This window comes from Cavia porcellus, unplaced genomic scaffold (genome assembly GCF_034190915.1).
Source record: "Cavia porcellus strain 051 isolate PalLab524CR breed Dunkin Hartley unplaced genomic scaffold, mCavPor4.1 scaffold_7, whole genome shotgun sequence".
NCBI classification, from domain to species: Eukaryota; Metazoa; Chordata; class Mammalia; order Rodentia; family Caviidae; genus Cavia; species Cavia porcellus.
In genome coordinates this window covers 34,117,573-34,129,147 of record NW_026947490.1, presented here as the reverse complement: position 1 = coordinate 34,129,147, position 11,575 = coordinate 34,117,573, and the positions used below count along the sequence as shown (strand labels likewise).

Genomic DNA, 11,575 nt, shown 5'->3' with positions numbered 1-11,575 from the left:
CCATGGTGACCTCAGGAGGGAATGTGACCCTCCAGAGTCAGGCACAGCTGGTATTTGACCAGTTCATTCTGACTCAGGAAGGAGCTAAGCTCTCCTGGACTCTGGACTCACAGCGTGGCCCCAGTGGGCAGGCCCAGGCCCTGTTCCCTGTGGGCCCAGTGACCCCCAGGCAGAGGTGGACATTCCATTGTTATGGCTGTTACAGTATGGAACCAAACATATTGTCAGAGCCCAGTGGGGCCCTGGAGCTGCTGGTATCAGGTGAGGATGGCCCTGCTTAGACCCAAGCATGTTTCCTTCCTAAATAATTGACAGGGGCCCTACTACAGAGGATTCCTAGAGGAGAGTTTTGGTTAGGACATCTACAGAGTTAGAAACCTCAGTATGACTCACAGGACAGCACAGGAGGGCCGGGGTGTGGTAGGAAGCAGCCCCTCAGCGTGGCTCTTCCTCCCTCTCATGTTGTCCAGGAAGCCCTCCCTTCGGACACAGCAGTGCCCTGTCCTGATACCTGGACACAACATGATCCTCAGGTTTTGCTCTGACTTCAGCTATTTCAGATTCACTCTGTCTAACAAGGGGGAAGTGCACTGTCCAGCAGCCACAGAGTGGGCACATTCAGGCTGACTTCTCCCTAGGCCCTGGGAGAGTTTTCCATAGGGGACACTATACATACTATGGTAGAAACTGCCTCTCCATCAAGTCCTTGGTACTTACAGATGCCCTGGACATTCTGATTGCAGGTGAGGAGGCCAGGGCTCAGTCAGGGACCCAGACTCTGCACAGGCTCTGCTGAAGGAGTCCAAGAGGCCAGGATGAGGCTGGGGTATCAGGGAGGAGATGGAGAGACAGGGGAGGACAGGAGGGGCAGAGTGAGAGGAAGTAGAGAAAGACAGAGAGTGAGGGTGCTCAGAGACAACCCCACTGAGGCCTTAGCTCAAAACAAACTGGGGCAGTTCCTCACCACAGCCTTCTCTCCAGGACAGCTCCTTGCCACACCCTCCCTTTCAGAGAAGCCTGGACACACTGAGTCCTCAGGAGAGAATGTGACCCTGATGTGTCTGTCATAGATTCTGATAGACACTTTGCTTCTGTCCAAGGAGGGAGCAACCAATCCCCCACTGCCTCTGAGATCAGAGTACAGAGCTCAGCAGTCTCAGGCAGAATTTGTTGCTGGAGCTGTGAGCTCAATCCTCTGAGGCACCTATAGGTGCTATGGCTCTCAGGACTCAGCTCCATATCTGTCGTCACTGCCCAGTCAGCCCCTGGAGCTCTTGGTCTCAGGTGAGTTGCCTATGACTCCTGCATGACTGAGATCAGGGTCCCTCTGATGGCCTTCCAAAGCTGCCCTGCACAGGCTGGTTATGAGGAGCACTGGGAAAACCAGCCAAAGGCAAACTCCTAGGTGTATTGTTGCCACCCATTTCCTATCTAGAATGTTCCCCATAGGCAACATCCAGTGTTGGCAAAGCCACAGCACAGGTAGAGGGAAGGGCAGAGGTCCATTCCCATGGCAGCCCCACCCCACCTCCCCTCGAGTCCTCATCCCCAGGATGAGTCCCGTTGCCTCCCTCAGTGCCAGCTCCACAGCATGAGCTCTGTCTGGCTCTGTCCTAGTGTCCTGTGTTCAGGCTGCCTGGAGATGCTCAGCCCATCTCAGTCCTTGTTCCAGTCTTGGCTCCACTGTTGTCCAGGGGCAGAGAAGAAGGATAAGAACCACACACATTTGGATGCATGGGGTGGTTTCAAAGCTGAGGGAGATATTGAGGCCCAGTCAGGGATAGGAGCATCAGCTGACATGTGGAGCAGGGAGCCCAGCCCTTCACTTCCTCTCTTATCCCAGGAGACCTTGAGAATCAGCCCATCATGCCAGAGTCCATACCCCAGGATGGAGAGTGAGGGCAATACTTAGAGGGGTCAGGGTCAGGGGCTGAGCTATGGGGCTGCTGTACCCTCCTCTGGAGATGCTGACTCCGGTCAGCCCCTCCTGTGTGGCCTCAGTTTCTCGAGGTATAAAGGCTAGGCCTAGCCATATAGTTGCTCTTTCTGCTGACCTTGCTGTGATCCCTGGAGAGGTGGTCTCTAAAGGGAGCCTCCAGCAACCCTGACTGCCATGGTCCTGTCCTTCCACACAGTGACAGTGACAATGTCCAGAGGAAGGCACAGGGCCAGGGTAGTGTGTTCAGGTTCCTTCCCTCCAGATCAGGAGGCTCAGCTCTACTGGAGAGAACAAGGCAGAAGTTCAGCTCACCAGGTTCATCTCCATCTGGGTTTCTTGCTGGTTTCCCTGGACTGGCAATTCCCCTCTCTCAGCCTAACTTTCCTCCACAGTAATCTGAATGAGGGAGTTGTTGATCCCTTGTGCACCACTGTGTGAGTGTGAGGGGGGATGCAAAGGCCCAACGTGGGTTGAGGCACACTAGGAGCTCAGCAAGGGGACAATTTTCCTCTTTCAAGGCAATGCTGCTGGAGAAAGCCTGCAAGGGAAGCTTGTAGGTTGTGATTAGGGTCTCCGTGGCCTCCTTTGTGCTCCTCTTTCTCCTCCTCTTCTTTGGATACTGGTGAAAGGGAAGAAGCAGGAAGATAGGTGATCAGGGAGGGTGAGACCGGGGCTTCAGGAAGCTGTGGGTGCTGTGGTATCCTGGGAAACCAGTCCTAGGGAAGAAGTCTGTGCAGAGTCTGCTGTGCAGAACCTCACAGCAGAGAATCTAGTGCAGAACATAGGGGCCCATCCCTGTGGGAGTCTCCAGGGTGGTCTGTGCTTCTCTTCAGGCCTCATTGGCTTCCTGGTCCGTGGGGTCCAAGGCTTCCTTCTAGCTCTGCATGGCCTGTGGGCTTTGTGGTTCTGACCTCCTGGCAGAGACACTGTCCATCTCCCAGCCCAGAGAGAAATGACTTCCCATGTCTTACAGGAGCCAAAGGGCCAGCACCCGTGGACAGAGGTCTGCAGAGGAGGTCATTTCTGCCTGAGGACCCAGAATCCCCTGTATGCTGCCCTTATAGAATCCTGACACCCCGATGGATCCCCAGTTTCTGCCAAGCCACTGCCACCAAGGAAGAAAATCTCTGTGAGAGGAAGATGAGTGTGGGCAGGGAGATGCCCCAGGTCTCAGCTTCATAGATGCAGGGAAGCCTGTGGCTCAGAGTTTAGTCTTTCTAAACTCCAATAGTGTGCCTAGAGACATCACAAAGCTGCCTAGTTGTGTGTCCCCAGCTTGACAGGGCAGGGCTTGAAGGAGTGAAAGTACCCAGGACATTGGCCAGGAGGTGACCCCTCTTCTTTCCATGCAAATACCATAGTGAACAATACAGAGCCTGGGCACAGAGTGGAGCTCAACACTGAGGTGAGACCCCATCCCATCCAGGGCACAGGGACTTCCTGCCTCCCAGTTAAGCCCAAGGACACTGCTCTGGCCACCACCTCTCAGCTCTCAGGTGCCTCACAACTGAGCACTCCCTTCTTGAAACCCTGTTATACCATGTGCTGGACTGCATACCTGTGACCTTGGCATCCCTTCCTTCTGTCCCCTTCTGGCCCTCAGCTTCTATGTGGCTGTTCCCTGCTCCTGGGTCTCAGAAGGACCCTAAGTGAGTGAGCTGTCACACACACCCACTCACAGGTCCTGTCCTGGCCTCATGGAGCTGTAGATACAGTGGTAAGCACAGCCCCCTCACACCCTGAGCCAACTTGTGGTGGAGGCCAGTGTCAGCAGAGTACAGAACTGTGAAAGAAAATAAAGCAGAGAATTGTGCAGAGAGCAGGAGTGCCAGAGATAATAAAGATAAGACTCTGGTAAGATGACAGTTGAGGAGAATACTGTTTGCTGAGAGCCACGTGCACCTCCAATGAGCCAGCACTCCAGGAAGAGTATATGGCAAGTGCAAAGGTCCTGAGACTGAGACAGGTTCCTTCAGAACAATGAGCACCTTACAGCCCAGGCATCAAGGTTGGATTGTCAGTATGCAAAGGCAACACTGCAGGAAGGAAGATGTTTACCCTCCAAGACTTAGGAAGGCAATGAAAGTCCATGAGGAAGAAACAGAGTATGGTTTAGTTTCTAAAACCTACCTCTGGACACCATAGGGGAATTGGTAAGAAGAGTCCAAAATGGAATCAAGGAGACCCTGTCTCTTGTCTCAGTTACACTTTTGCAGAGCCCAGATGATGAAAGTCCCCAGGGAGTGATGTATGCTGAGGTGTAGCACTCAGTACCCAGAGGAAGAGGGGCCTCCCCTCCTTTGGCCCTGTCTGGGGAGCTCCTGGACACAAAGAATGGACAGACAGGGGGGACAGCCTGATGGATGCTTAGGTCAGTTTCCCACCCCCAAATTCCCAGGCTTCCCCAAAGCCAAGCAAAAACTTGCCCTCTCCCACTCTTTGCTGTAGGCTGCCACCCGTGAGGGTCCTCAGGATGTGACCTATGCTCAGCTGAGCAACTGGACGCTCAGTCAGGAGACTGATGTGCTTCCTACCTCCCAAGTCAGGGCTCATCCAGAGGAGATTGTGCGTACGCTACCGAAGCATCCCGTAGACCTAGAGCCATCCCAAAGGAGACTAAGATATGCCTTAGTCAGGGACATCTCACAGAGACCTCCAGAGATTCTAGAATCTTCCCAGACTCAGCTCACTCTGATCAGAGAGAGCTCACATCTGTGTGTGCTAGAAATAAAACCAGTGATACTTCAATAACTGCTAAGTGAATTAGAAATGAAATCTTAGAAGATTGTGAAATAAATTATAATGCTAATGACATCATGACATGACACAGATAGAAAATGACAAAATTAAGATGAGTATTGTGACAAACACTCTGAAACAATCTTTGAACCAAAATACAATATTAAAAACTTAGAAAAATTGTGTGAAATAACTCTGAATCAAATAAGAAAAAAATATTATTAGCTATTAATTATGGCTTAGTGGTAACACACATTTCAACATTAGAAAATAGCAGATATCTAAACAGATTCTGCATGTGTTTTAGGCCATAATAGCAGGACATTATGAATAATTCCATGCCAGTGTGCATGTTGTATTTAGGGATTGTACACAGAGAACAATTATGATCAGGATAAGGAGTTTATAATATTATTTTTATAATGGTCACCAGGAGTTAACACAGCAAAATGCAGGAAATCTATCCACAACACCAAAGACATAGATTATTTAGGCAAGAGCCTAAATCCCACAGTAATGTCTCACATGAGTCCAGATGAAAACCCAGAGCACAGGACACTGCCTCACACGAGTCCAACTGGAGGTCCAGAGCCCACAAGAAGGACTCATGCCAGTCTCTTTTACGGATTCATGCCGGAAAGACCCAAGGATCAGCGATGGAAGCCAGAAAGTCCATGCTAGCAGGATAAAGGATCTGTGCTAGTGGGAAGAGGGTTCTACACTGGAGCCGAGAAGTCACACTTACAACAAAGACCGGGGCTATCCTGCAAGGCACCACAGCTATCCTCAGCAACACGGAGGCCCTGAGTTCCTCTGACAACAAGCACAGTCAGGTACATGCTAGGAAGCAGCGTGATGAATTCATCCTGGAGACCAAGTGGCACACGTCTTCCCCTCCAGAGCCAGGAAGCAATGCTCAATGTGAGGACCAGAGCTCCTCCAGGAGAACCTAACAGCTCAAACAGCAACTCATAGGAGAAGGCACAGTGCCTCAAAGCAACAGCGCATTGACACCTCAAGCCTCAACACCTCCTCCTTCTCAATCTGTTTATCTTGGCAAATTTCCTCAAGTGAAACAACTTTGCTCAGTGCCATTCTGATGTAATCCAGCTGGCATTAAGTTGACCAGTTCTTAATCCATAACAGTGCAATAAAGTAGAGATGAAATGGATGAAATCCCTCAGGTGCAATTTACTGGGTGGAGATAATAAACAAAATCAGAAAATCTGATTATCTCATATGTGTTGAGTACATTGAATCTGTGATTAAAAAATTACCTATGCAAACCCTAGTTCAATAATCTTTGCTAGAGATTTCTTTCACATTTGAGAAGTACCTCAAATCACAAACTTCCACAGACAAGTCTCACAAGTACAAAATGAGACAAAACATGTTCTATCAACCAGAAAAATTATTATAGCAAAACTTGTTGAGGAAACTACCAAATGGGAAAGTCCCATTCTGAACTCTCACATCAAGTAAGATCTGCCCTCCTGTCATCCATGGAGGCTCTCAACTGTAAGTCCAGCTACTCAGGAGGTTGAGCCTAGAGGGTTCAAAATTGATCCTACCCTGGGAAACACAGCAAGACCTTGAAGAAAATAAATCAAGAAGGGCTGGGGATCTAATTTAGTGTTCTGCATGTTCACGCCAAACTCATTTCTCAAAAATAATAGAGAAAGTTTCAATAAAGTATAATACACTGTGATAATTGCAGGGAGTCATTAAAGCTGGAGATTGATCACATGTTTGGTCAGTCCCGGGGGTCCTGGAGCTCTGGGCTCTGCAACACGGAGACAGTGATAAATGTTGCTCCTTGACTCTGCTCTGCACCATCAGCAAGACCAGTCCAGAAAACAAAGAGAGCCCAAAAAAAGCTGTTCCAGCACCAAGAATGCAAGGGGCCCGGGGCCAGCCAGGCAAACAGACTGCTAGGCAGTGGGGTTGAAATTAACAGACTTCTTCTGAGGGTATAAATGTAGTGATCACACCATCTCTTTGCCCTCCTCTTGCACAGTCTCAGAATGTTTACAAAGTAAAAATCCTGGGTCCCTGATGAGTCTCTTAGTTAAAATTCTAACCTTCTCAAGTTGACACAGTGTATCAACCATAACTACTGCATATATGGTCATGTATCCATTAGGAATGGAGCCAGTCTGAGACTACATCATGAGTCAATTTTGTCGTGCACACTTTACAGTGTACATTTTACACAAACCTAGGTGTTGTGGTCTCCTACACACACAGTCCAGAATGTGTGTGCACACATAGTGCATAAACAATGTTCCTTGTCCAACAATGGCATAATTACATCATCAGGTTTAATGCGAATTTCTTGTAGACTGTATAGACAGCAACACCCTGCTTAACAATGAGCAAACATTCTGAGAAATTCCTCTGGGTTGTAAACATGTGAGTAAATTTACACAAGGAGAAAGAGAGGTGATCACACCATGTGGCACACATGAGTTATGTGAGGATATGGCCACACTTTAAAAGCAACAGAAGAATAGTGACTAGATAAAGCATAACATAGCCATTATTTATTGGTAACAAGGGTGATGTACAAGTGAAATTATTTTTCTAGTAACTGTATACATTTTTCACAATCCTTGATTAGTGCATGTTGTTTGTGCAGATGAGCAGGCTCCATCATGGCAAATGTGTGCATGCACATAACACACTTTAGTTCTTTACTCTCATTCATTTGTTCCACTCTTCTTCCTAGGTTTACAGTTTCTCAGTTTTTTCTAATGACTCAATGGTTATTCGAAGGCAAATTCTTTCATCTTCATGTATTTGTATATTTTCTGAAATTTATTTTTGATTTTTAGTTTTATCCCATTATGACCTGATGAAATGCAATAAATCATTTCAATTATTCTGCATCTTTGAGGCTTGTTTAATGACCCATACTCTGATCTATTTTCAAGATATAACTATAATATGGTGAGAAGAATGTGCACCAGACACTTTTGGCTGGTATAGTTGTGGAATTTTGCTATATATATATATATATATATATATATATATAGTATTTCACTGTGACTTCTCTGTTTTTTTTTATTTTGAAGAGAATAAAATTGAATGTGACAAAACCAAATAGATTCAATCAAAACAAAAGAATGGACATAATACATGATGACATGATATAAAAACAAAATACAAGGTGATCAACAATTCTTACCATAATGCCTCTTGTTATCTTCAAAAGAGTTGACCATATCATCAGGTATAATAAAATTGAACAAAACAGTACCAAACAAAACCAATAAAAATGAAGCATTGGAAACATTACAGGACTTCAAAAGAAGATAATAGTCAAATCAGAATAGGTGTCATAGTGAATCTTGTTGTCTTCAAAGTAGTTGTCTATACCCTCAGACTTGATACTATCAAACAAAACAGAATAGAATAAAATCAGTCAAAACAAGACAGGGAAAGCAATATAAGGCTTCAAATCAAATTAGCAGGAAACAAAAAATGATCACCGTAATATATCCTGCTATCTTTGCAATAACTGTCTATGCCATCAAATGTAATACAAATTACAACAGAATAAAACCAAACTAAATAGAATGATGAAAACAATATGGGTTTCAAATCATGATAAATGATTAACAATGGCTACTGCCTTTCCTTTTTAGACAATATCTCCCTTTTCACTTTCACAGGGTGCACTGTACATTTTGCATCCCACTAACTCCTTTAGTAATTAGATTATGAAGTCTGTCCGCTATTCACCTAAGTGATTCTGAATGTTTTTAGTCTCTGAGCATGAGCTCAAGTTGTACCCATTTACCTACAAGAGTCTCAAGGTTTTCTTTCTTTGTAGCTGAGTAGTTTTCCATTGTATAAAAGTTTTATGGCTTTCTAGCCAATCTTCAGCTGATGGGCATGCTACTCCCTCTTTTATCTGGTTCCCTGTCACACAGAGCATTGTTTTCTTGTCTTTGACTTTCAGTCTATAAGTCCTCTTTTAGGTTAATTGTATTTCTTATATAGAGCATATTGATGGACCCTATTTCCTGATCCACTGTGACTGTGTTTCTTTTTATTGGTGAATTGAGGCCATCCATATTAGTGATTACAGCCAACCTTCGCTACCTCATCTCTGCCATGTTATTTTTCTGCCATTGGTTGTCTGCTGTGCTAAAAAAAAAAAAAGCTAAAATGCAAAGTTAAAAAGATTGTTATTAGCAAACAGAGCTTTGTCATTCTGTGCTATGCTTATCGCACTAGTAACCATGGACCTTAGACACAGACCACAGAGTTATAGATTAATTAACTGACGCATCGCCATACTGTTTTGTATGCGTCATCATCTTAGTACCTTTTTGCTGTGTCAACTTTGATCCCTCTGTAAGAGACAAATGATGCTGCGTCAACCTTTGTTCACTTTATGAAAAACAAATGTCCCTGGAATTAGCAGACCAAGGGGTTTAAATGAAGGAAAATAAAAGGGCTAACCGCCGATTGCAAAACGTCCCTGAACCCAACCAAAGGGGAGCAAAGGCCTTCCTCATTCTTGCTGTCATCACATCACTCTTTACTTTGTGCTTTAATCACTATAAAAGTCTGTCAAGATTGTAACCCTGTTGCACAGCTTTGCAAACTCCATCTGCACTGTGCTTCTGGGTACCAGCTTAAATAAAAGTGCTTCTTTCTTAAAGATGACTCCCCCTACTTGACAACATCACAGGGCTTGTTTTTGGGGTACAATATTGTGTACTTTTCCCCTTCGTTCCACTGTAGGCTCAATCCAGGGAACCCGCTCCGCCACTGTTTCTGAAACTATGGTCTTTTCTTTCTCTCTCTCTAGAATGTCCTTCATTATTTTTTGTAGAGTTGCTGGTGGTTATGAACTCCCACAGTTCCTCTTTGTCATGGAAGTATCTTTTTTCTTCATTAATTTTGAGAGGTAGTTTTCAGGATACAGCAATCTGTGTTGGAAGGTATTTTCTTTCACGACTTGGAATACATCACTCCAAGTTCTTCTTGATTTGATGGCTTGTATCCAGAAGTCTGCCATGATTCTAATGGGTTTTCCTTGATAGGTGATCTATTTATTTTCTCTGACACTTTTTAATATTCGGTTCTTGTGCTGAATTTCTGGGATCTTGATTATTATAGGTCTGGGTGTACATCTATTTTGGTTATAGCTGGCTGGAGTAATGTATGCCTCACATATCTGAAAGTTCAGCCTTGATTCACCAATAAAAAGAAACACAGGCAGAGTGGATCAGGAATATGCTCTATATAAGAAATACAATTCACCTAAAAGAGGACTTATAGACTGAAAGTCAAAGACAAGAGAACAATGCTCTGTGTGACAAGGAACCAGATAAAAGTGTGGGTAGCTTGCCCCCACTGCTGTTTGCTGCTTTCCCCAGTCTGCTGGCGCCTTCTGGAGTGTAAGCAAGGGTGAGGCAGGCTGTCCCTCCCTTCTGAGCTGGTTAACCACAGGGAGTCTTCACCGGATAAGTGCACACCTGGAAGGTGGATTTGGTTAGGGGGAGTGTAGACTGGTACAGCCTTTGTGGAGGTCTGTATGGAGATTTCTCAAAAAGTTGGAATTGGAAATCCCATTTATTCCAGCTATTCCACTTCTAGGCATATTCCCAGAAGAACTGAAAGCATCATACCACAGTGATATATGTGCACCTGAGTTTATATCAGCACAATTTGTAATCGCCAGATCTTGGAAACAACCCAAGTGTCCATCAACTGAGGAATGGATAAAAAAATTGTGGTATGAGAGGAGGAGCTGGGCGGATCCGGAGTCCCTGCAGAAGCCCGTTCCTTTGTCTGAAGGACTGAATACTTCTGCAAGCAGAGAGGCATCGCAGCTTCCTGAGGCACCTCAGCCTGTGGTGAGTGCCCAGCACAGTCTGCCCAAATCTCAGACTGTTCCGGACCCCCCAGGCTTCTGGGTGCAGTGAAGTGGAGCAGTGGGTTAGAGGCCACTACAGCTGCCTCCCCATCCCCCCCGGCTACACTTGGAAGTCTGCTGAGCTCCTGACGGATGGGCGGGCCTACACTAACCCCCGAGCCCAGCCGCGCCTAGCCATCTGCCTGCAGAGGAGGAGCTGGGCGGATCTGGAGTGCCTGCAGAAGTCCCTTCCTTTGCCTAGAGGACTGTGGATATCTCTGCAAGCAGGGAGGGATCACAGGCTCCTGAGGCACTGTGGCCTGTGGAGAGCACCCTAACCCGGCTGCAATTGAAGAGCTGTGGATCTTCCAAGGGGCAGGTGGGCGCACAGTGTCCCTGAGGCCCAGCTTGTCTGGAACTGCGGAGTTCTGAGCAGGCAGAGGAGGGACACTGGTTCTGCAGGCCCAATGGCTTGGGGTAGTGCGGTGTCAGAGACTCAGTAGCTCCAAGCATAGAAGGGGATTTTCAACAGATCCTGAGGAAGCTTTCAAATAACACTTGAAACACAGAAATATACAAAATGACAAAACGAAAGACCAAATTACAACCTAAAACCTCCAGCCCATCTCAGGAAACCCTAGGAGCAATGTATATAGAAGAAAATATATCCCATCCACCTCATATATCGGACATAATAGCTACTGAAGTTGACAAACAACTCCAGGAAGCTTTAAAGAAATTCAAACTCGAAATAATCTCCCAGATAAAAGAAGAAATGATAAAAGAAATGAAAGAGATTCTAAATATATCTAAAGAAAACACAGATAAAAAATTGGAGGAACTAAACAAAAAGATAGAATCCCTAGACGAGCAATATAAGAAACAAACAGAATACATAATGCAGATGCACAGAGATATACAGGAAATAAAAAACTCCACTGAAAGTTGTAAAAACCGCCTTAATGAAAGTGAAGATAGAATTTCAGACCTTGAAGACATGATTGCAGCTAGTGAACAGGAAAGAA

At 45.7% G+C, this 11,575-nt stretch overlaps 1 pseudogene; it reads left to right on the top strand.

Moving 5' to 3' along the window:
- Positions 1-206: 206 nt before the first annotated feature.
- LOC134477086 (leukocyte immunoglobulin-like receptor subfamily B member 1) lies at positions 207-4,299 on the top strand (annotated as a pseudogene).
- Positions 4,300-11,575: the final 7,276 nt, after the last annotated feature.